This window comes from Neovison vison, chromosome 12 (assembly GCF_020171115.1).
Source record: "Neovison vison isolate M4711 chromosome 12, ASM_NN_V1, whole genome shotgun sequence".
Taxonomy (NCBI): Eukaryota; Metazoa; Chordata; class Mammalia; order Carnivora; family Mustelidae; genus Neogale; species Neogale vison.
This window is the reverse complement of record NC_058102.1, coordinates 91,854,080-91,880,940: the sequence shown is the minus strand read 5'-3', so window position 1 is coordinate 91,880,940 and position 26,861 is coordinate 91,854,080.

Genomic DNA, 26,861 nt, shown 5'->3' with positions numbered 1-26,861 from the left:
ATAGTCACCCTGATAGTCACATTTTCTTATTTAAGTTATTGTATTTTTCAGTTCTGAAATTTCCATTTGGTTTTTCTTTACATCTTCTATTTTTCTGTTGTTGTTGTTGCGAATTGCTGCTTTTTTTCATTTTTGCAAGCGTTTTTGTAATTGTTTCTGGAAGTATGTTGAAGACTGCAGCTTTACAATCCATGTCAGAAAATTCTAACATCTATGTCACCCAAATCTTGATATCTGTTTTCATTTCTTTTCTGAGTTGAGATTTCCCTGGCTCTTGGCATGATGAATAATTTTCTACTGTATGCTGGAAATTTTAGGTATTATGTTACAAGACTCTGTTCGTTCATTTATTTTAGCAGTAAGACTTAAGTTTCAGAAAACATGCTCTGCCCCAGTTTTGTGTGCTATATTGCAAATGCCAATTTAATTCTCAAAGCCTTTTTTGTGCTATTCTGGTCTCTCCTGAGTATGTGCCACCCAGAGGCCAATGTGAAACCTAGTAGTCTTCCACACTATAGTCCACTTCTCAGACCTCTCACACAGTTAATTATGGTTGGTTCATGTATTGCTCAGTTGTGGGTCTGCTCAGGACCTAATGTACAAACTTAAATGCTTTTCTCCAGCTTAGTTCCTCTCTGTCATTTTCCCGAGTCACTAGTTGGAGGGGAAGGCTTGATGCCTCTGAATGGGGGATGATATTCAGGTTTCCATCCATAGTCCCTGTAGCCAGGTTCCATAATGTATTTATAAAAAAATAATTTTTAAGGGCGCCTGGGTGGCTCAGTGGGTTAAGCTGCTGCCTTTGGCTCAGGTCATGATCTCAGGGTCCTGGGATCGAGTCCCACATCGGGCTCTCTGCTCAGCAGGGAGCCTGCTTCCCCACCCCCGCCTGCCTCTCTGCCTACTTGTGATCTCTCTCTGTCAAATAAATAAACAAAAAATCTTTAAAAAATATAATTTTTAAAATGCAATAGGATGCTTTCAACATTTTATGATAATACACAAAATGAACATTACAATTTTATGTCCAATTAAGGTTAACTAATTATCTTATGTGAACTGTATTAAAAGCATTAATGATCCTAAAATATTATTCAATTATTTCTTACAAAAAGAAGTAAAAAGGCAGCAAACAAAAACTTACAACAACTTTTGAAAAGATATGTTGGCTATACAGGGAAGTTTTAAAATCAGATGTCCAGAAATGTTCCCATTTTAGTTTTACTGGCCAAATATATATAACTAAGAAAAAGTTAAACATCTACATATTCAAGTATTTAAAAATCTTCCAAGTAGAGAGTTTTAGTGGATTTTTAATTTAATTTTTAAGAGTAAAAATTACAATAATTTAGAATTTTCTTGAAATACTTTTATGATCTAATTTTGGTTCCTACTAGTAGTCTTTGGGTTAATAAATTAAAAGCAGAGATTTTTTTTAAGTAAATCATGTATAAGATCTAACAGCAAGGGGGAAAATATTGTAATAGAACTTAGTATTCCTAAATCCTAAAAGTACAGAATCTTGACATTCAGGGCTGTGTGTTCCACCTAGAAAACTAATCTCTGGTAAACTGCTACTCATTTTAAGGCAAAAAGCAAGGGTCAGATATGAATTCTTTAGAAATATGTGAATAATCATCTATGATTTAAGCTTCTATTACATAATTTACCACTGTATAATATATCACTATTATATATGTATGAAGTATTTACCTATCAGATTCCCCAATACAGAATAAACATCTCAAGGGCAAATCCCTTGTCTTATTCATCTTTAAATTTGCAAAACCCAGTCAATGTCTGAAAAAAAAAACCGCTTGTTGCATAAATGAACAAATACATGAATAAATTCATCCATGTTTTTTTACAAATGGAAGAATTACCTTTTTTAAGGCTGAATAATATTCGATTATATGTATATACCATATGTTCTTTATCCTTTTATCTACCAATGGACATTTGAGTTATTTCTATACCTTGTCTCCTATGTCTAATGCTGCAATGTAAGTGGAAGAGCAGATATCGTCTCAAGATACAGCTTTCATTTTTTAGAGATTATACCCAAAAGTGGGACTGCTGGTTTTAAATGAGTTCTATTTTCAGTTTTCTGAGGAACCTCCACACAGTTTTCAATATCAGATGTACCATTTTCCATTTCCACCAACAGGGTACAAGGATTCCAATTTCTCCATATCCTCACCAACATTTATTATATTACTTTTTTATAATAGCCATACTAACAGGTGATAGCTTACTGTGGTTTTGATATGCATTTCCATGATGGCTTGTGATACTGAACACCATTTCATAAAACCTCCCAGGAAATACAAACTCAGGACTAAATGGCTTCACTGAGGATTTCTAAGAAAATTTAAAGAACAATTAACGCCAACTTTCTCAAAGTCTTCCAAAGAGCAAAAGAGAACACTTCCAAACCCATTTTATGAGGCCAGCATTAACCTGATACCAAAGCTAGACAAAGAAAAGAAAACTACAGGCCAATATCCCTGATGAACATAAATGGCAAAAATCCTCAACAAAACACTCACAGAATTCAACAGCACATTCAAAGAATCACATGCTATGATTAAGTGGGATTTATCCGTGGGGTACAAAGATGGTTCAACATGTGCAGATCAATAACTGTGATATATCACATTAATGGAGTGACGGACAAAAATCAGTGACCATCTTAATAGATGCAGAAAAAACATTTGACAAAACTCAGTACCATTTTGTAATAAAAAGTTCTCAACAAATATAGAAGGAATGCACCTCAACATAAGAAAAGCCATATAACAAGCCCACAGCTCACATGAGATTGACAGTGAAAATCTAAAAAGCTACTGCAGAGCAAAGGAAACAATCCATAGAATGAAAAGACAATCAGTGGAATGCAAGAACATATCTGCAAACCTTGGATCTGATTAGGGGTCAATATCCAAAACATATGAGGAACTTCTGCATCTCAACAGCAAAAAATAATTCATCTGACTTATCAAATAAACTGATTTATTTATTAAAATGGTAAAGGATTTGAATAGACATGTCTTCAAAGTTTACATGGACTTGAATTTTCCAAGGACTTGCTTGGACCAATAGTCTAATAGCAGACATGTTGTAAGAAGAGAATTGAAAAGTACACGTTTTGGGGTTTGTCCTGCTCCTGCTTCTGGGAACACCACTAATGTCTTCATATGAACAAGCTTGGTGGATATATGCAGCTCAATCATCACTAGCAGCTCAAGAGAACAGCAAGTAGCAGTTAACAGCACTAACCAACAGGCATGTGAGCCAAGCCATACCATATCAATCAGCCCCCAACTGACCCACAAACTTACTGCAGTTGTATTAGTGAGTCCAACTGAAACCATTAGAGGGCCTAACATTTGAAGCTGGCCCATAGTGCTGAACCACAGAAAAGTAAGCTAATAAATTAATTATTGTTTTAAGCCACAAAGTCAGGGGAGGTTTGTTATATAGCAACAAACCATGCCACATAACACAGTAATATGTTATATAGTATATATAGGATATATAACCTTTATGAATTAACACACCTATAAACTAATAACCAATTAATCCATTTCAGTTATTTTTACTACTTTTACTTTTATAGCTCTATATAATAATTTTTGTTAAACCAGAGACTATGAAAATGAAAACGACTTGTGAGAATAATATGGTTCCTGTTCTTTAATGACAAACATTTAATTATTATAGGCATTACATATGTACTATGACAGTCACCCCACAGACATTTTTATCCCTGTGTATGTGTAAGTCTGTGAGTATTTATATGCATAAGTATATAAATGGACATTTTTTAACAATCCCTATATATGCTTCAATAAGAACCCATATCATGTATACCTAAGAGAATATTTTCAATGCTTCTCAGATCCTCTTCTATGTACTCAGGATTGTTCTATTAAAATGAATGCTCTTTTTCAAATTATTTTATTGTAGTGTCCTGTAATAGCATCCCCCTTGCCCCCAGCAATACAAGGGTGCTTAATACAGAAGGTCACTATTTGAAATCTTAATTTCTTACTGGAATCTAAAATGTTCATTATACGCACTATAATCTGAATTTTAAGATAGCACCTTGTCTTAATTTGACAGGTAGAGGGTGTCTTTCTTCAATTAACACTAATTTAATTAGATGTTAAAAGAAGAAAAATACTAATTGAATTATATTTTTACCAGTAATAAATGTGTCATGGCAGACTGGGGCACATCCAAGCTCTCTCTAAGGGAAGGTCACTAAAGTTTTTACAAAAGAAGTTAAAATTTAGCTGAATTAAAAAAATGTCAATGGAATCTTCCACTCCACAGAGTATTATTTCAAGCAAGAAAAAGGCAGAATTAAATAGAAAGTGATCCAATTTGATCTATTAGCCCTTTTTGTTAATATATTTTACTATGACATAAATGCATTCCTTTTCCTAAATATGTACATTTGAGCACTTTATATATAACTAGTCCTTCCAAGCCTTATTGGTAAAGTTGTACCGAGAGAAATCTGATCACCTATAATTAGGATATGATGCCTTCTGGGGTAAAAGCAATTATAATTACTCTTGCAAATACTCCTGCTTCTTTATGGAAGAGGCTGGATTGAGAGTTGAATGGATATTGCACGAGAAGATGATCTGTGCTACCTGGAGCTTATTTTCTGAAGCAGGTGGGAGCCAAGAAACATGTAAGATTATTCAAACTTCCGGGCACCACAAAGAAGGTCATTTAATTTGTCCTATTTAGAGTTTCATTATAGAATCTCCCTACTTGTTTTGAAAGCAGAAGGAAAAAAAAAAAAAAAAAAAAGCTCAGTATTTCCAAAGCTAAATGTAGAATTTTATGTTACAATGGTCAAAACTTATTACTTAAAGTCGCCTCCACAAACTTCCAGAAAGTATTCAATACCGTAAGCTTGGATTGGTTATACTTTAACAGCTACAACCAAGAGATATTATTTCTCAGCTTCTTGAACCACTTCAGTATGGCTGAGCTCATGCTGTCCATGGTGAATTATGAGAAGTCATACCATGTGCCCAGTTTCAAAGAAAAATGTTCATTTCACCCAAACTCAGTACCATTGCTTTGTTTAGTTTTTATAACATCTAACAGATTTTGTCATCTGGAAATTTATATTGCTGCAAAACTGGCAGGAAAGTACTGAGAAAAGAGTATATGAGGCAGTTTAAAGCAACTCTGAATGATGCAAAGCTCAATCAAAGGAGGACACACAAGGCCTCACTCATTCACTACCTTAGTCTCAACTATTTAGAACTTGCACCCACAAATCCTGGGACAGTGCACATCTCACATACACAAAAGGAGAATAACATTAGTCCCATCCCATATCATTCATAGGAGTGGTTAATATAGTGGAAATATAAATACTGAAATATAAATTATATGTAATACTGAAGTATTAAATATACAGTTGGGAAGAGGTGTGGCTGAATTTACAATAAAAGGCAAGCCCATTTTTCAGTAAAGATGCACATGATTTGTACAGCTTTGTTGTTATGCTATGATATTAGGGATACTTTTCAAGAAGGCAAAATTCATTCTTTCCTTCAACTAGTACGATGCATGGAGTAGCTATTTCATGCTAAGTGCTGTGCAAAACGCAGAAGACACTGCAGTGAATGGAACAGGAGCCTGATCCTTGCACTGCTTATGGTTCAATATATAAATGAAAGGAAGCAGGGCCCCTGGGTGGCTCAGTGGGTTAAGGCGCTGCCTTCGGCTCAGGTCATGATCTCAGGGTCCTGGGATCGAGTCCCGCATCGGGCTCTCTGCTCAGCAGGGAGCCTGCTTCCCTCTCTCTCTCTGCCTGCCTCTCCATCTACTTGTGATTTCTCTCTGTCAAATAAATAAATAAAATCTTAAAAAAAAAATGGAAGGAAGCTGTATTTCCTATGCCAAATCTGATCAGTTGTCAGTGATATCTAGAGTAACAGCACTATCCCATTCCTGGTCTAGTAACTTTTAATAAAAGAAGAAAGAGAGAGAGAGAAGTGGGAAGAGAAAACGGAAAAGAGGAAAAAATTAAAAGATACCACATCTGAATTGTAGGTAAGTAAATCACTAATAATGTGATGACCCTTAGCATCTCTGCCCATATGGTGAAGAAAAATCATACTGGCCCTGCCTACCTCACTTGATTATACAGATTTGGTAAAACATATGAAATGTTTAAACTAAAAATGCAAATACTCCATTTAGGTAGTATTATGATATTTTATAAGTAAACAGAAATTCATATTGGCTAGCTAGGATGCATTAATTCATACGTTTGATTGAGAATTTACTATTCCTTTTTATAAAGAATGATTGTGTTTCCCTTAGTTCAGAATTTCAGAAAGAGCCAGTTTTCCTATTTTAGACACCCTGGAGGGGAAAAAGTTTCATGAAAACAAAATGAGGCAGGGTAAAAATTTTTTAAATGGTCTATTTCTTCCTTATTTTTCCCATTATAAAAGAAAACCTAATATTTTTTATTCAATGCCATGGTTTGAATATATGAGACCATTTAAATGCTTGAGACATTGATTCAACACATTCATTTATTCTTTCATTCATTAAATGAATATTTATTGCAAACCCATCATGTTACTAACTAAGTAACATGCAAAATAAATTTAAGAAAATCTCTGCTCTCCAGGATACCTGGTTTGCAAACTAACCCAGATTTTTATGTCAGTTAGCCAAGGTCAAACTGTGGTACTATGGCATGGTTTTTTTGTTTTTGGTTGGTTTTTTTTAAGATTTTATTTATTTATTTGACAGAGAGAGAGCATAACAAAGTGGCAGAGCAACGTGGCAGGTAGATGGAGAGGGGAGGGGGAGAAGGCGGCTCCCCTCAGAGCAGGAAGCCTGACATCCTGGGGCTCCATCCTAGGACCCTGAGATCATGACCTGAGCCAAAGGCAGATGCTTAACTGACTGAGCCACCCAGGCGTCCCTGGCATAGTATTCTGATCATAGGTTTGCAAGCAGATAAAAAAGGATGGAATGATCCTTGCTCGCCAATGTTTTAGGCATAATCTCTGGCAGATTATTTCATCTCTGTGAGGTTTAAGACTCTTCCAAACGGAGGAAAAATTCAAATGTCAAAGAGAATAATAGTAATACGTATCTTAAAGGGTTGTTGTCAAAATTAAATAAGGTAATAGATGTAAAATGCTCGGCACAGTATTTGACATGCACTAAGTACTTGACAAATGTTAGTTATTATTTTTATATTACATCAAGCATATATTTAATCTTTTGTTCTTCTTCATAAAAAAGGACCACTCTTCTCAAATGAAGAATAATAAACAAAGACAAGGAAAAATTCAGGATAATGTGAAATATTAGATATACTTTATATAGTTTCATTTTTATGATTTCTGCACCTGTGAAAACTTGGGAAAAAACACAACTTTATTTTGCTTCCTCTTTTAATAAATGGCATAATAAAAACCAACTCCCCAAGGTTGGAGAAAAAGTCAATGACATATGGAGAGAATGAGAAAATCTTTTTAGAAAAAAAAAATGGCTTCTGTTTGAGAAAATGCCTAATTATTTTGCAGTCGATGAGATATTAAGGATAGGAATCTAAGCCTTGTCCCCCTTCCTCAAACTGTCTTTTTGAGAAAATGAGAACTTCTTTTTACTACTAAGAAACACCTGCATTTCATTTCAAGAAAGAAGGGGAAAGGAGAAAAAAATGGGAGACAAAGACTTGATGGACAAAAGAACCTGAGATGTAAATATACTCGGGTATTTTTAGATAATGCTGCTGCCTATGTTTTTTGTTGTTGCTGCTGTTAAAAAGATTTTCAGTTTCCTCAACTTCTCCTATTTTAGTGCTGAGGATGGCACAATTTTGTGGCCCTTTAGTTTATTTTAGAGTTCTCAGCTTACCATGCTTCTATGTGGTAATGATGCAGAAAATAGTGGGGAATAAAAATCTACAAATTTTTAAATGCGTAGATTGATTTATGTATTCAATCAAGCCTAGTTCATCTAATAACAAAATAGTGCCTTGCAAAGGAACATTCAATTCTTGCTTTGTCTTAATGCTGTCAAATAAATGATGAGTTTACCTTTCTCGTGCAACAATCCCCAAAAAGAAATATTAATTTAAAAATAGTTCTGTGCACCCACAAAAAAGCTTATACCATTATTAAATGACCATTATAAGACGCTGAAATAAAATATTTGCTTAGGACTTTGGCTAGAAATGTGTTTAAATTTTCCCATCATCCCAAAATAGACCAGTAGAGCTGGCCCTCCCTTCTGCCCCAAACATGTTCTTGTAACTTAAAATTGCCTCCACAAAAAGACTCTCCCTGAAAACAACCTTCCTCTTGAAATGTAACTTTTGGCATTCCATACTCACAAACTAAAATTTCAGTGAACAATAAAAGAAACTACAATTTCACATACCAACACACTCCCAGCAAGGAATAAGAATACAATGCTTCAACTACACAACCTCAGGAGGATTAATTTTCATAACAAAATGTTCTATCATATTGAGTATTATGATTAGCATTATTATTTGGTTTTGTTTAAGTTAAGTTTCAACCACCAGATTAAAAGAATTAGAAATTACATTTATGTTATTAAGAATCGAGATTTTCCACATGGTAGAAAACAAGGCATGTTATAAACCAAAGAAATGAAGAAGGCATGATGTCATGCTGAAACAAAATTGGAAATACCAGTATTCACCCATGATTTTAAGATAATAGGAATCTTTCCAGATCTGTACAATAAAATTACCTAGTAAAGATGACATCCTACCAGCCTAAACCTGATGTAATGTCTTTGTTCCCCAGATTATCATTTTCCACCAAAAGAAACCATGATTTTCTCCTTAAGGTAATGGTTGATACAGGTGATGTTGGCATATCTCATTTTAGCAGAAAGCAAGGAGTTTTAACATGGTTGTATCAAGAAACACAAGAACCTAGACTGAGAGGGCTAATAATGGTCTGTAACAATTAATTATAAAATAAGAATAATGATTGCAATAAATGGAGACATATTTAATCTATAAATTGCCATAAGTCCCATATTATACCACAAATATAAAAGTTACCTACAATTTTTACTATCAACTTTTTAAAGTAAGACAGATCTTTAGATTTAACTTTGGTTTAATATGCCTAGAGACTTGATATCACTGTTATGTGGTAATGAAGTTATAGGGGATGACAACCATAGTTTTTACCCATGGATCCCTCTACCAGTTTGATAGGCAGCATATTAAGCAGGCACACACACACAAAAAGGTTCCTAGTTTGTAGATTTGATGACATTCCAAATTTTTCCCCTTCTAAAATGCTCCAAGATCACCTTTCAGAAAAATTCCACTGGAGGCTTATTCTGGTGGTGAGATTTAACTAATCATTTTCCATTTGAATTCTGATGGAGCAGAATCCTCTAAAAATTAGCTCTCCAGAACCCAACCTGAGTGCTGTTTAGATGTAAATGTGCAACTGAACCAAATATATTTTTACACTTTGCTCATAAGCAAATGGCACTGCTCTATAATATACTTATTCAAACCATATATATATTAATTTTCTGTCATTTCATTAGAAAAAATAAGTTTTAATATCCACAAACATTCTTAACAAAGCCTCTGGTGGTAAGCGGTGACTCATATCCTTGCTAACTATTGAAACCATACATTCTTGGGGGACTGGGGTGGCACAGCCAGTAAAGTGGCTGCCTCCGGCTGAGGTCTTGATGCTGGGGTCCTGGCATGCAGCCTAGCTTTGGGCTCCCTGCTCAGCGGGGAGTCTGCTTCTCTCTCTGCTCCTCCCCCTGGCTTGTGCTCCTTCCCTTGCTCTCTAAATAAATAAATAAATAGATAAATAAATAAATAAATAAATCTTTTAAAAAAAAACCTTCTCAAAAAAGAACCCATGATAAATGACCAAATCGCCTCAGCTTCATTTGTAATAACAGCCTAGAAGATTCTAATGAGCCCATGCGCAAGTTTTTCCCGGTTTAAATGAAACATGATCTAATAGCTAGTCTTACTTCCAGGTGTTCCTTGCCATTCTGTTTGCGATAGCCGGCCTCTGGTCACAGGTGGGCAAGCTGCCTTTTCAGAAGTCTCCTCTCCCGTTGGTGGCCACAGTGTTGGAGTCCCCAGAGCACGCGAGGCTTAAGCAGCCTCTGTGGTCCTCTGTGACCCAGCTCGGGAAAGCCACCAGGAATCAGCCAGGTCTCCGGCGTGGCCGCAGCGCACCAAGCTTCTAGCCACCTGGGCGGGGCAGAGCTACCCTCCCCTTCCGCTCCCACCCTGCCTTCACTTTGGGCCAGGCGGCCTGGCGCAAGCAGGAGCAGCTGGGTGCTTCCGCATCAAACAGCAAAACGCCAAAACGAAGCTGAGAAACAACCCACTTTAGTATCCAGACCACATGTGTGATTCCTGGAGCCCAGAAATCTTGCTTGCATCAAGTGGAAAATAAACTCCAATGGGCCAGGAGAAAACAAACAAAAATAAGTCCACTCTTCCAGGCAAATAATACAGCAAAATCTCTTGGTGAGTTATTATGAAGAGGTTGTAAGTTACATTATTTCCTGATAAACATGACATCCCAATTATCTATTGCATGGCAACATATTAGCGCCAAATGTGGTAGCTTAAAATAACAGACCTTTTATTATCTCTCATGATTTCTCTGGGTCAGGAATAAACAGAGTTTGGGTGGTTCTAGTTAGGGTTTCTCTTACGGTTGCAGTCATATGTCAGCTAGAGCAAGGACAGTTGAGCCCTGGTATCAGGTCTCTCCATGAAGCCTCTTTAGTTGGTTTAGTTTGAGTTTCCCCTCAACATGACCACCTCAGAGCAGAAGTGTCCACGGTTTCAATACAGTCTGACATTATTTTCATGCTGAGGAGCGTAACAGTAATATTTTGGCATGCATTCGTTACTATTCTGTGCATTAAAAATAAATAAATAAATAAATAAAACTTTAGGAACTACAATTTTAAAATCTTGCATCAGAGTCATGTATATTTGCTACATCAAGAAAGAGCCCCTCAACTCAACTCCACTTTTTGTATCTGTGGAGCCCTGCAAAATTGATCTAACCTCATTAGGCCTGAATTTCCTCACTTGCAAATTACAGATACAAAGAGTGTCTCATACACGTACTGGGAACATGGTGCATGCCAGTCTTAACAATAACATCAAATAACAGATGTCTGATTTTATGGGTGAGGAATCCAAGGTTCATGGTAATGGCTCATTACACACAAATTTAATAATTAAGACCCAGAAAGATTAAATAATTTATAACCAGTAATGAATGGTTCTTTTTTTTTTTTTTTAGTTGTTTGTTTGTTCACTTTAAAAATTAGGCTCTTAGACTTTGAAAAAACTATTTCTAATTTGGTGCCAGCATTAATAGGGCAGGGGAAATTGGGAAGATGTTAAAGGGTACAAATTTTTAACGAGAAGATAAATAAGTTCTGGGACTCTAATACACAGTGTAGTGATTCTAGTCAACCACATTGTATCATATACTTCAAAGTTGCTGACAGACTAGATCTTCAATGTGGTCACCACAAAAAAAGATCTGATGATTATGTGAGGTGATAGAGATGTTAGCAAGCCTACTACAATATATAAATGTATCAAGTCAACATATGGTGAACTTTAAACTCACACAATGTTATATGTCAATTATAGCTCAATAAAAAAATAATGGGGCTGTGAATAGGAAATAAACCATAAACAGGAGATTTGAGGAATACATTAGTCCTCAGCACTTTTGAAAGTGGGTCATCTGTATAATACATACATAATAACATAATTTTCAGGCTTGTGTAATAGCCATGTATAATAGATCCATGCCTATTTGGTGAGGGCAAATAGTGAAAAATTCTGACCATATCTTTGAGTTTCATTGTCTCTGTTATTTAGGCAACACCAACAAGATCAAAAGCACAGAAAGAAAGATAGGCCCCAGTAACAACAATAAATGCAGTGCAACAATCATTGAACATTTTCCACATTATTCTTTCAGGCGTTATCCCAACAGTTGCATGTTTTAACTCATCTAAGTTTTACCACAATTGAGCCCTCTGAGCCACAAACATTAACAAATTGCTCTCAAACACAACAAAAATACCCTCAAGCATGAACAATGAATGAGACCCTCCTATAGTCTTTCATTCTACCCTTTGAGATGCAAATTAACGAGTCCCTTCTTATAAATTTGAAGATGCATGGTTCCTTGCACCTGACTGTAACTGACCTGCTTCACCACGTGATTCATCCCCGTGAGTTGTAGAAACCTCACCTACTGACTGATGGAGGAGCTTTTTTACTGATTCAGTGCACATGCCTTTTGTATCTGAAATCTCCAGTTTCCATGCAGGCTCAACTTAAATCCTGGGTCTCTCTAACTGGATGACCATGGTTAGAAAAATGAGCTTAAAATATGTGTCCAGACAAGTCTGTAAATGTAAGACTCATAATGATATCAGTATTTCTGCATGATGGCATAACTGCTTGCTTGATTGCATAAAATCTAGGATACATTTAGTGGGTTCACAAATCAATTAGGTCCACAAAATATCTAAGATGTGCAATGTGTGCTTGAATCTACATGTGTCTGCCCTTAGTGTCCTGGTACCCTGTAATTGCACAAGGACATTTAAATGTTTCTTCTAATGGTGAGTATGAGTAGTACAGCGCAGATAAGCCTGCATAATCGTAAATTACTTCAGTAGTTCAGAGTGGTCAAAAATAATAACATTAGGACAGAATAAAAGATTATAAAGTCAGAGTACACTTTCCCAAGAGTAACATGGAATAAGAAAATCATTTGCTATGAAAATTGGGTTTAAATGTGAATTTAGTTCCTTAGAACAGCATGAGGGAAAAATGTTCCTATATGATCTAATTTTAGCCATTCCTCCCAATTTACTTAAAATTCCTCTAGGGAATTAGCAATTTAAATCCAAAATGTCAATGATTAGACAAAATACATGTAGTGAGTTTTTTCTTTTTTCTTTTTTTTCACTCTTAGAGACCAAAGCTTTTATTTTTTTTTCCTACAGAGAATATTTGCTTTTAGAAACAGTGAAAACTGAATTTTTGAAGTTACAAGTTTTCTCTAAGTTATTGTCTTGAATATAAGTTTGAAAGAGCTGAGAATTTTTCAATTAATTTGGAGTTATTTAAGACTATATGACAATACCAGTATTATATAGACAATACTAAAATAAGGTTTTATAGTTTCCACAGCAGTCTGAGTAGGAGGAATATACTTTATATGATAGCTGAAGTACCTGAAAGCTAATGCCATCTTAATGTTGTTAAATATTGGAATGGATGACTGAAACAATTTCCAGTATTTTCCTTTTTTGGTAAATGTAAAGAAAAAAAAAATAATAACTACATCTTGTTACTATCCAAGTCAAAGATTCCCCTTATCCTCCTTTATTTGGAGTTCATAATCATATCACCAGTATAACTTTGAGTAATTGACTTTTACTTCATCAACTACTACTACTACTTTTTCTTGAGCAGAGTGAGGTGTTCTTAAGACAAAGAATGTGTTCTTTAACTTCCAAAGTATAATCAACTTTTACCTGAATACACAAAAGAAAGTTGCTTTACTGCCAATTTATTATTGAGTATACTACCATGATAATTTCCTCTAACAAAAGTAATACCAGATAAATGCTATATTATTATGGCCTCTGTGTAATAATGTAACCTTATCCAAAGAGAGGTCTGGCCATTAACCATGACTCCTTGGAGATAATGTCTATGCCCTGAAAAAAGTGTCTTTGTTTATCAGGGGGTCTTGAGCCAAACAGCAACAGTGTGACATGGAAAGGAGGCTCTATCTAGTTCACATGGTATTAGCTCAACTTCCAGAGGGGTTGGTGACTATGGTTGACCAAGTGACAAGCCAACCAGGTTTATGTGCTCAAGCCCAAGTAGAGACTGTGGACACCAAGGCTCAGGTGAATGTCCCTGCTTGCAAGTCCTCCAAACACATTGTTACACATCAATGCCAGAAATTAAATGCTATGTATGACTCCATAGTGAAAGGACAGCTGGAAGCTCCACACTTGCACTTTCCTGGAATCTGCCCCCCATATACAACTCCTCTTGACTGATTTTTATGTTTCTTTTCACTTTTTTTTTTTTATAAACTATAACTGTAAGAATAATAACTTTAAGAGAGTCCCATGAGTCTTTCTAGCAAATTATTAAACTTGAGGCTTTGGGAACCCTCTAAACTTGTAACTAGTATCAGAAATGAGAATAATTTCGTGGACTATCCTTTCTCTAGCTGCAGCCTTCTATCCACAAAGGATAAAAAATATTATCAAATAGGAACTCCAGGGTAGCTCAGTTAGTTGAGTGCCTGCCTTCGGTCAGGTCATAATCCCAGGGTCCTGGGATTGAGTCCTGCATCAGGCTCCTTGCTCAGCAGGGAGTCTGCTTCTCCCTCTGCCTGAGTCTCCCTCTGCTGTGCTCTCTTTTTCTCTCTGAAAAATAAATAAAATATATAAAAGAAAATTATCAAATATCTCCTATACTGATGTAATCTTAGAGTGAAATACCTTTCACAAGGTAGCCATAAAAATTCTCTTTGAAAGAACTTTTGTATAGCTAAGAAATAGAAGACATGGCTTTTCTATTTGTCTTCTTGATTCCATTAACTGAAACTAAAAAATTAGTTTTAAATTACTATGATCAGTTTTGGTTATTAAACAAACACATATTAAGTTCCTAATATAGATCTGTAATGAAACTATAAGAAAACAAAGGCATGTGTAATACAATCTTTCCATCAACGACTTAGAAAAATCTTACATGACATGACATGTACAAATGATGTATAATTCCAAATAGAAATACGAAGTGTAAGGGTTGCCTTTTCTCCACAACCTCATCAACACATTATCTCTTATCTCTTGGGCGATGGCTGATAGCCATTCTAACAGATGTGAGGTGACGTCTTATTGTAGTTTCGGTTTGCATTTTCTGGATGATTAGTGATGTTGAGCATCTTTTCGTGTACCTGTTGACCATTTTTGTGTTTTCTTTGGAAAAATATCTATTCAGTTCCTCTGCCCATTTTTTAATCAGATTGAGTTGTGTGAGTTCTATATATATTTTGGACCTTAATCCCTTACCAGATATACAGTTTGCAAATATTTTCTCCTGTTCCATAGGTTGTCTTTTAATTTTATTGATGATTTATTGTGCTGTACAGAAGCTTTTATTCTGACAATTTCTAGAAAAGTACAAGACCAGATGGATTCACTGCTAAACTCTAAAAACATTTTTTAAAAAATTAGTAACAATCCTTTTTAAACAGCTCCAATAAACTGAAGAGGAGGGAGGGAACACATTCAAGCTAATTTTATGAGACTGACATTACCCTGAAACCAAATCCAGACAAGGAAACCACAGGAAAAGGTAATTGTAGACCAATGTTTCTGATGAATATTGATACAAAATTCCTCAAGAAAATATTAGCAAACAGAATTCAATAATGTGTTAGAAGAATCATATACCATGATAAAGTGGGATTTATTCCAAGGATGCAAGGATGGTTGAACATCAATGCAATCAATCAATGTGATAGACCACATTAACAAAATAAGGGATAAAAAATCATATGACCATCTTAAAAAACGTAGAAAAAGCATTTCACAAAACTCAACATCCATTTATTATACAAACTGTTAACAAAGTGGGTACAGAGGGAATATATTTCAACATAATAAAGGCCATATGGCCATATGGGAAAAGCCCACATTTCACATCAGACTCAATGGTGAAAAGCTAAAACCTTCTCCTCTAAGATCAAGAACAAGACAAAGATGCCCATTCTTGCCACTTTTATTCACAACAGTCCTGAATGCCCTAGTCAGAGCATTTAGGCAAGATAAATAAATAAGACATCCAAATCAGAAAGAAAGAAAGAAAACTGTCTCTATTTGCAGTTTCATGATCTATATAGAAAATCTTAAATATTCCACCAAAAAACTAACAAATAAATTCAGCAAATTTGCAAGACAAAATCAATATGCAAAAATCAGTTGTTTCTAACATTAATAATGAACTATAAGAAATAAATTTTTTAAATTCTATTTATAATTGCATCAAAAAGAATAAAATACCTGGCAATAAATCTGATTAATGAGGTAAAAGATCCATGTACTGAAATCGTTAAGACTTCGATGAAAGAAATTGAAGATGACACAAATAAATGGAAAGTTATTCCATGCTCATGGAATAGAATTGTTAAAATGTCCATTCTACCCAAAGTGAGCTACAGATTCAATGCAATCCTCACCAAAATTCTGATAGCATTTTTCACAGCCAGAGATAAACCAATCCTAAAATTTATATGAAACCACAAAAGGCTATGAATAGCCAAAGCAATCATGATAAAGAAGAGTAAAGCTAGAAGCATCACATTCCTGATTTCATTCTATATTACAAAGCTATAGTAATCAAAACAGTGTGGTTTTGGCATAGAAGCAGACATATTCACCAACAGAACTGAATACAGAGCCCAGAAATAACCCCATGCATGTATAGTCAATTAATTTATGAGAAAGGAGGGCACTTGGGTGACTCAGTCAGTTAAGCAGCTGTCTTTGGCTCAGGTAGTGGTCCCAGGGTCCTGGGATAGAGACCCTTGTCAGGCTTCTTGCTCAGTAGGGAGTCCGCTTCTCCTTGCGCCCTATGTCCCTCCCCCTGCTCATGCTTGCACTCTCTCGCAAATAAATAAATAAAATCTTTAAAAAAAATGTGACAAAGGCGCCAAGGATATACTACAGGGAAAGGATAGTCTGTCCTATTAATAAGTTATTATAATTTGGTAAGTGCTCAGCATCAGGGAATGTGATGTAGTAAGTAAATTATAAGCGACCTTGGGATCTCACTCTGATTTAGCTCAATAACAGCTACTTGGGACTAAGAATTCTTCTTCCTCAGCAGGATGGGTTTTGTTGAAGTTTAACTTCCCATTAGACTGGTGACTTTATCCCCCTAAGAGGAAGTAATGTGTCTAACTCTCTATTGACTCCCATGTTCTACAGGTATTTCGCAGCTAGTTTACCTATAAACTCTTGGCAAGTCGTTTGGTGGCATGCAATCCGTTTATAGACCAATGACAAGGTTGTAGTGCCTCATGAAATTGGAGAGCAACATGGGATAGACATAGAATCTTTCCTTTGAAAGACAACCCACAGTTTGCACAGAAGAATGCACTAGGCCCAGCAAAAACCTCTGTTGGGACGACAGTAGGATTACCCATCTATCTCATTAACTCTATTTTCATCACTCATTTATACTCCTCCCTTCATTCTGATCCTTCCTCTGATATTCTAAATGCAGAAAAAACACATTACTAAATATCCCCTTAAAATTGCTGACCCAGGGGTGCCCAGGGTGGCTCAGAAGGTTAAGCCTCTGCCTTCGGCTCAGGTCATGATCTCAGGGTCCTGGGATCGAGCCCCGCATCAGGCTCTCTGCTCAGCGAGGAGCCTTCTTCCCTCTCTGTCTCTGCCTGCCTCTCTGCCTACTTGTAATCTCTGTCTGTCAAATAAATAAATAAAATCTTTAAAAAAAAAAATTGCTGACCCAAATGGAAGATCAGTAGAAACTATACATCTTGAGCTCAGCTGGGGATTAAAATTAAGGATTTTTGTAAATCTCAGGAAGACAAGAATTTGCTGCAGAATTCAGATACTGGTTAGGATTTGTTAAATACTATTCCTAGGGGGTGCCTGGTGGCTCAGGGGATTAAAGCCTCTGCCTTCAGCTCTGGTGGTGATCCCAGGGTCCTGGGATTGAGCCCTGGGCTCTCTGCTCAGCAGGGAGCCTGCTTCCCCCTCCCTCTCTCTCTGCCTGCCTCTCTGCCTGCTTGTGATCTCTGTCAAATAAATAAATAAAATAATTTTTTTAAAAATAAAAAAAAAATAACTATTCCTAGACTGCTAGATAATTTAGTGAGGCATTTAAGATTTAGAGACTATGGACTCTGAAAAACAATCTGGGGGGTTTGAAGTGGCGGGGGGGTGGGAGGTTGGGGTACCAGGTGGTGGGTATTATAGAGGGCACAGCTTGCATGGAGCACTGGGTGTGGTGAAAAAATAATGAATACTGTTTTTCTGAAAATAAATAAATTGAAAAAAAAAATTAAAAAAAAAAAAGAAAAAAAAGAAACTCAATTCACAAAGGAAATATGTCATAGAAGAAATAAATGAATGTAAAATAAAAAAAAAAAAAAAGATTTTCCTGAGTCTGACACAGTCTCCTCTCCCCTTGACTTTCCTATCACTGACCTATTCTTCAGTCTTTCCTGACTTCTCAAACTTTGCTGAAAAACGCCATTCCCTTTGATTACTTTAACTATTTTGTATATATTATTTCCTCCTTCTAATCTTGGGAAACAACCTATTTATTTTGTAACCTCTAGCTCAAAACTGATTTTGTAAAACCTGTCTTCAGCCATCTATCATCAGCCACTCCAACATCTAAACTGTAAACACACTTGTTCCTTGTCTTTCTATAGGAATTGACTTATTGTATTATAATTTATTCCTTTATATGTTCATCTTCCAAAATGATATATAATCTCTGTAAAGGAAGTACCTTATTCAACTGTGCATCCTTCAAGCCTATGCCTGAAATATTTCAATAAATTCATGTTCAGTGAGTAAACAAATGACTACTCTCCCATACACTTGAAACTCCTGGAGGTGCTTGCTGAAGAAGAAACTCTGCACACAGAAAGTAAAAAATGTTGCTGACTCATGTGGAAAGTTAAAAGTGATGAAGTTTTAGCCATGCCTTATTTATTTTCCAGTTGTTTCTTGCCTCCCAGACAATGTTTATACAGGCAATGGAAATTCCAATTAATATTAATATAAAAAGTATATAATCATATGAATAAACTCACTGAAAATTCAAGATCTAAAGAGCCTTTGGATTGTCCAGATGTCTGATCCCATCTGTTGACATAGAAAATTGAAAGCTTTGTCTGTTTTAAGCCTTACCAAAAATATGCAAAGCTTTGTAAAAGTATGAAATTTTTAAGAAATTGCTCATTTCCTTTGTCTTTCTTAAGAGAGTATGTGTATATATGTATACATGTGTTCATTAGTATATGTATATATTATATGCATATGTACGTATATGTTATATCCATACAAACATACATATGTGTGTTGTGTGTGTGTACTTCTCTGATTCAGAATATTTCTATAAAATGGTCTGGGATTTTTACATTACATAAAACTGTAGTTGCTTTCAAGCAGAAACCAAGGGTAGGCTACCCTCCTCTCAGAACTGATCTAGAAATGCCTACTATATTTGGAACTATTAAATATCTTAATTATTGTACACTCAATATACATTGACTAGAATATAATTCAGTAAGAGCCTAGATGCTCTCCTAGTAATGATTTTATTTTCTTGGCTATCATATATTTCAAGTAATTTGAGTCAGTTAACTCAACACTTTCCTTTAAAAATGAACATTAGTTATGTGGATTTAAATAGTATGTTATTAATTATGCTTTAATTTTGAAAATAGATTTTCCAGACTCACAATTTTCTTAGAGGTTTTGAGAAACACTTTTAGATGCTTTTGAGCAACACAAAGAGACATCATTGCGGCCAAATTTCACTTGGGCAAAAAAGAAAAAAAAGTCTCTGAAAAAATTCTATTTTCAATCCTTTCTACCCAAAACAATCTCTGCAGTCTACTAATTCCAGCTTTAAATTAAAGAGTTGTTCATTCATTTATTTATTGAAGTATTGAGTATTTCTTCATGCATTCAGGACAAGAATTCTACTCTGTATATTCAAAGTATTTTGAAATTATGAGAAATTATGAAAAACCACCAATAACAATAAAAAAGGTTAGAAACTTTCCAATCTTCCTCTTCTTCTTCTGTATTTAAAAAAAAATTCTGGGGACTAGGGACTAGGTTGTTTAGTTTCTAGTCCTGGTTTTTCTACGAATGAATTCCATGACTGTGCAGAAAGTACCTGTTTTTGCTTGGCTTTACTATCCTTAAGGATAATTTGATGCTCCCATGTAGAAAATACTAATGAAATAAAAGAAATATTTTTTAGTTGTCATTATGTGTCAGCAACTAGTCTACATGCTTTACCTTTATAAACTTAGAGGTAAGTAAGAGAATTCCCAACTGATAGGAAACTGATGGGCAGGGGTTAAGTAACTTGTCCATGGCTACACAAATCCCCAAATTGGGAATTCTTAACTGCCTGAATCCTGGGTCCACACATTTCACCACTGTCCCACTTTAACATGGAGTCTTTCTAAATTCACCCACTTAACATACTAGAATCTAGATGTAAGTTCATAGCACAAACTAGAAGTGAATCATTATTTTGTTTAGAGACCAAACATAAAAAATTGGACTTGTGCTGATCAACATATTGAAAAGAAAGGTCATAGAGACCACCCAGAGATTTCTATTTTAGTGAAGGAAAGTAAATAGTAATAAGATTAAATTGAAATATAATGACATAAGTTGCAAACTAGGAGCATTATGTTAACTCTGATGGCTCTCATAATTCTATTCATTGTTCAGTAAAATTTATTTACATGGATTTGTGTGTGTATGAGTGTAGTTATTACCTCACAATAGAAGCTAATAAGACAAGAAATCACTAAAGATGTTTCAAACTCATTTTCTTGTTTACTACCTCATTAAATTCAATGAAAGCCATACCTTAATTATTTTGTTTCTGTGCTTTCCAGATCTATAGATAGCATTGGCATTTGCCCAATTAACGGCATGCTGTGTTGAATAAAAATGTAGAATATCTATTCTTTATTGGCTTTAATATAAATGTGAACTTTTCTGTAGTTACCTTTTTTTTCTGTACAAACTCATTAGACTTTTCCAGATGGAAAAAAAAAATGATACGTCTGTCTGAAAATAATAATGAAAATTTAAAAGTAGGGATTCAGATCAGTGAGCTTACAGCACTTGAGCTATCTTCCTTCTTGTTCCCTTCTCTTCTTTCTTTCTTCTTTCTTCACTCCTTTATTGTCTTCAGTTTTTAATTTTATATTCCTCCTTTTCCTTCCCTTCTTCCTCTCATTTTCCTGCACTTCCCATGGCCAATGCCATGGGTTCCTCTAAGAAATAATGAGCACTGCTAGCAGCAAGTGGGGCCAACAAAGGAGCTGGACCTCAGGGTAATAATGTTTATGGGAGGCTTTGGGGGCTCTGTTCTCCATTCCTGACTCCTACTGCCAGAGGGAAGTCCTATGGACATCATTTTCTTGCTCAGAAAGTGATGTGACTTGTCTCAAAAAATTGCTATTGGAGAAGATGAATAATTACAATATAGCAATACTGAATATAAATAAGATATTCAAAATAAAAAATGTACAAATCCAAAATCGGATTACTCATTTTTTACATTTCATCAAAAACACATATAATGTATCAGGGGCTGTTATAAGGGCTCAATATACAAACACAAACATAAAAAGTCCTTTATTTAGAAGGACTTAAAAACTCCTGGGGGGAGGTGACAATCATATGAAGAAATATTTCAGTGCACTGTAATAGGTATGGTAGTTCTCAAGGAGTATAAGAATAATTATAAGAAAACAATATTGTATATAAATGCCAGCACTATAACTGGTAGCAACTGCTTCTCTGTATTAGTTAAACCACCCTTAAAAAAGTATTGTATGGGGTGCCTGGGTGGCTTAGTCAGCTAAGTGTCTGCCTTCAGCTCAGGTCGTGATTTTAGGGTCCTGCGCAGGGGTGAGCTTGCTTCTCTCTCTCTGCCGGCTGCTCCCCCTGCTTGTGCTCATGCTCTTTCTCTGTCAAGAAAACAAATAAAGTCTTTTTAAAAATACTATTTTATGATTGCACTGCCAATTATACATTGAATGACTCTGACAGTAGGTGAAATGAAAATTTGAGGATTGTTAGTGGGGTTCTGGATACAAATCAACATTTTATGTATACTCTGTTTTGTGTGAAATACAGTTCTAAAATCTTTGGGGTAAGAAATGGGATAGATGTTCAATATCATGGGATTGTTAGTTACATATCTTTCTGTGGTCATCCATTTCTCTCAAGTCAGAGTTTAGGGGATAACAATTTTTTTTAAATTTTATTTATTTGACAGAGAGAGATCACAAGTAGGCAGAAAGGCAAGCAGAGAGAGAGAGAGAGAGAGAGAAGGAAGCAGGCTCCCTGCTGAGCAGAGAGCCCGATGTGGGGCTTTATCCCAGAACCTTGAGATCATGACCTGAGTGGAAGGCAGAGGCTTAACCCACTGAGCCACCCAGGCGCCCCAGGGGATAACAATTTTGTTAAAAAGCTTATTGAATTGAGCATTTTCATATCACATATAAAATGTCCAGTATTTTTTTAAAAATTAAACGTAAGTTACAGAAGTCTTCAGTATAGTAAAATTCTGAAAGACATGAAAGTAAGTAAATTAGAAAGTTATATCTCCCCCAACAACCATAACTCAGCCACTGTGCACAGATGGAGCATTTTGGCAGTGCATATGTACTACAACGTGTGTGTCTTTTTATATATACTATATGTAGCCTGCCAGAGATATTTTCACTCTGGGAACCATGAACTGAAATTTTCTGACCCATGTGTATTAATAATCAAAGTCTTAAAATCATAGTAATACAGTTTTTGGCAAATGCTTCCTTTTTCTTGCTATATTTTCAAAGTATATGAAGAAAATAATGGTACCGATTCCCAGAGAAAGAAATGTATGAGGTAGTTTTGAATAAGTGTAGATTCATAAACTTATATTTTATAACTTCCTGATGTAAGACATATAGATTCAGTCAAGGGCCCCATATCTTATTGTTTTAATAAAACAATGGTAAAGCTCTATGCTTTATGACAATAGTACTTTGCTCCCTAATATTTTGAGCCCATTGCAGCAGTAATAATAATCCTTACTCTCTAGCTAAAAGAGAAATGGTAAAATTTGGTCTACACAAGTATTAATCTGCCAAATTTATCTACTTTTCTTCTTCTTTTTTTTTTTATTAAGTCTTCATGAATATGAAGTAGAGTATCAGATTCAAGGAGGACAAAAGAGATACTTTTGTTGATAATTCTCTTTTTTGAAAATCCAGATTGATTTTCTAGGGTGTAATACACACTAAATAGATAATCTAAATGGTGTTGGGATGTTTTGTTCTTCTGGACTGAAAAACTACTATATTATCCTTTGGGCTGGAGAAGGTTATAGCCATATTATGTGACTCAAGGAAGTAACACGATACAGAGTGAGATACTAGAAATGGCCTATCTCATTGAGTCACAAATGACACACTAGAAGCATTGCTGTAGTGATGTTCTAACACCTGTTTAACAACCATCTCTGTGGGGAATTTTACAAGTTTCTGATTTGAAGCTTTTGTCAATTTTCCAAGTGTAGTTACTACTAGTAACTAGTAGTGTAGTTACTCACTTTCAAGTTTCCAAAGCAATGTTAACCAACTTGCAAAGTTACTAAAAATGTAGCAATTAACCCCAGAGATCTGTGCATGCTAGTTCTAGCACGTCACTGTGTTGCCATCCCTTAAGACTGCATGCAATGGTCTTAAATAACATAATTTGAAATCAGTCTAATCAGGGCACCTGGGTGGCTCAGTGGGTTAAGCCGCTGCCTTCGGCACAGGTCATGATCTCAGGGTCTTGGGATCGAGTCCCGCATCGGGCTCTCTGCTCAGCAGGGAGCCTGCTTCCTCCTCTCTCTCTCTCTGCCTGCCTCTCTGCCTACTTGTGATCTTTCTCTGTCAAATAAATAAATAAAATCTTAAAAAAAAAAAAAAAAGAAATCAGTCTAATCTGTTGATTGATAAAATCAATCAATCTGTTGAGAACAAGCCAACATTTGATTTGGTCTAGTAGGTCATATCCATCCAATATTAATGAATCACTGATGTCTTTATTTCATACACCTGAGTACTTAAAAAAATTTAAGAAAATGTCAGTTTTATGTTTATTTGGACGTTCGGGGTGCTCTAGTATCTGAGAATGATTTTTACCTATATTTTACCTGGGTGAAACTTTTAATTAAAAATAAGTAAGTCACGGGGATGCCTGCGTGGCTTAGTTGGTTGGACGACTGCTTTCGACTCAGGTCATGATCCCGGAGTCCCGGGATCGAGTCCCACATTGGGCTCCCAGCTTCACGGGGAGTCTGTTTCTCCCTCTGACCTTCTCCTCACTCATGCTCTCTCTCACTGCCTCTATCTCAAGTAAGTAAATAAAATCTTAAAAAAAATAATAAGTAAGTCACGAGTTTCTCTGTAATCACTACAAATTTTGGACATTCTTTAAAAGAATGTAAACCTTTTGGCACTTGGGTGGTTCAGTGGGTTAAGCCACTGCCTTCGGCTCAGGTCATGATCTCAGGGTCCTGGGATCGAGTCCCGCATCGGGCTCTCTGCTCAGCGGGGAGCCTGCTTCCTCCTCTCTCTCTCTGCCTGCCTGCTGCCTACTTGTGGTCTCTCTCTCTGTCAAATAAATAAATAAATTAAAAAAAAAAAAAAAAAGAATGTAAACATTTTAAGAATTGGATCCAGATGAGATTCATGTCTGTAATCTAGTTGGTATCCAATACATGTTTTTAAAAATAGTATGCTCAATAAATCTATTCAATTCTGGCTAAATGAATTTAAAAACCTGTGTTCTTTGGCATTCTGACAAACAATGATAAAGATTAAGAGTATGTTACTTTTACAATAAATCTGAAATAATTGATTTTGTGTTTCTTCATTCTGACATAGGAAAACAAATTTAATATCTGATCTTTTATTTGTCTAAAAATGAAGAATAATTTTAAGTCTGCAGACACTGCAGTGGTAAAGACATTTGTAAATAGAATTTGAACAGGCTAAGGACTTATTGATTTAATAATTACAGCTTTGTTACAGTAGGTGGAATTGAAGGTCTCCACACTAATGCTGTTTGATGAAAAACAATAGGAAAGTAGACACACAGATTGTACATCTTTCAGCCCTTCATATAGGGTATTCTATTAAAAATTCAACAAGCTATACACATAATTAGGCATTCTCGCTGTCACAATGAATCACTTTTATGAACACTCTGATGCACCTTGACATGGAGAGCTCAAGCTGGCTGGCTAGCCTCTAAGTAAGGATCTGCTGACTAATTCACATAAACTTCTCTTGCATTTCTAATAGGTTCAGAGAGACTCCTTGTTAACAAGCAGCTTCTGAAAACAAGACATACCCCTATTTCAGGTATTGCTTCTCAATGGAGGGATTTTGCAAATGACAGGTGGAATTTCTTATTTTCTCAATGGCTGTTATTTAGTTCCATGCAATAGGGCACAGAGATGGGGTGGGTAGGAATGGTAAATGTTCTTGAACACACTGGATATTCTTGCTTAACAAATAACATTTTGCCCAAAATACAGACAATGTCTGTGGTAGCCACCTTCCAAGAGGGCCCCCAGAGGCCCCAGCCTCATGATATTCACATGCTTGTATATTCCTATCCTCTATTACACCAGGATTGACCTGTATGATCAATACAACAGCAAAAGAGATGGGATGTCACTTCTAAGATTAGGTTATAACAAACACTTCCTTCTGTCTTGGTTGCACATACTATTTTTTTCCCCTCTCTCTCAGATAACTTACTCTGAAGGAAGCCAGTAATCTTGTCCTGGGATATTCAGGCTGCTCAAGGAGAAAGGTCTGTAAGTCAGGAACAAATGCCTTTGGCCAATAGCTAATGAGAAACTAAGATCTGCCAACAGCAATGTGAGTGAGCCCCTCCCCATACTTATGGACTCTCTCTCCCTCTCTCAAATAAACAAATAAATAAATAAATCCTTAAAAAAATACATACAACATGATGACTCTGAAAAACACCATATTAAGTGAAAGAAGTCTCACACACACACACACACACACACACAAAACAAAACAAACAAAAAACAAAACTGAGTAACATTTTAGTCATATTAACTTGAGCTCCATTTTAATTTTGTATTTCTTTTTTTGGTATACATTCTTACTTTCTTTTTTATGGTATTCAAAAGCTATGGCACACAGTATGCAAAATTTTATATAATATTACATTTTAAAAGTGAACAACACATCAACGCTCACTTTTCAGGAAAGAAATGTACTTTTTTTTTGTTTTTTGTTTTTTGTTTTTAAGAGAGGGAAAAAGAGAGGGAGGGGCAAAGGGACAGAGCGAGAAGGAGAGAGAGAATCTTAAGTGGGCTCAAGACATGGCAGGGAGCCTGACAAGGGACTCTATCTCATGACCCTGAGATCATGACTTGAGACAAAATCAAGAGTCAGACGCTTAACCAACTGAGCCACCCAGATTTCCTAAGAAATTTACTTTTGAAGAGTATTTTTACTTTTGAAGAGTATTTCCACTTAATATATTCATTTTAAAATAGAAACAATTTCTACTTAGAAGTAATTTTAAATATATATATATATATTATATATATATCAGATTTCTAAAATAGTACACTAGAGGTAGGGAAGTAAAATGGAACTAATACAAAAGAAATTGAAAATTTTGAATAATGAGCTAGCTTCACCCATTTGTTAGTTTTGTAAATATTGCAAAACATATATCTTCTGTGAGCACTGGTATTTGGTCTGCAATATGTAATTAAATATACATTTCCTGAAGGGTTATACCAGGATTTTGTAAATAGTAAATGAGATCACATTAAAGAGGACAGAAATGAGTAGATGTTAGGTAAATATTGCTGACTTTCTGATGATGAAAGAATGATAGGATTATTGGGA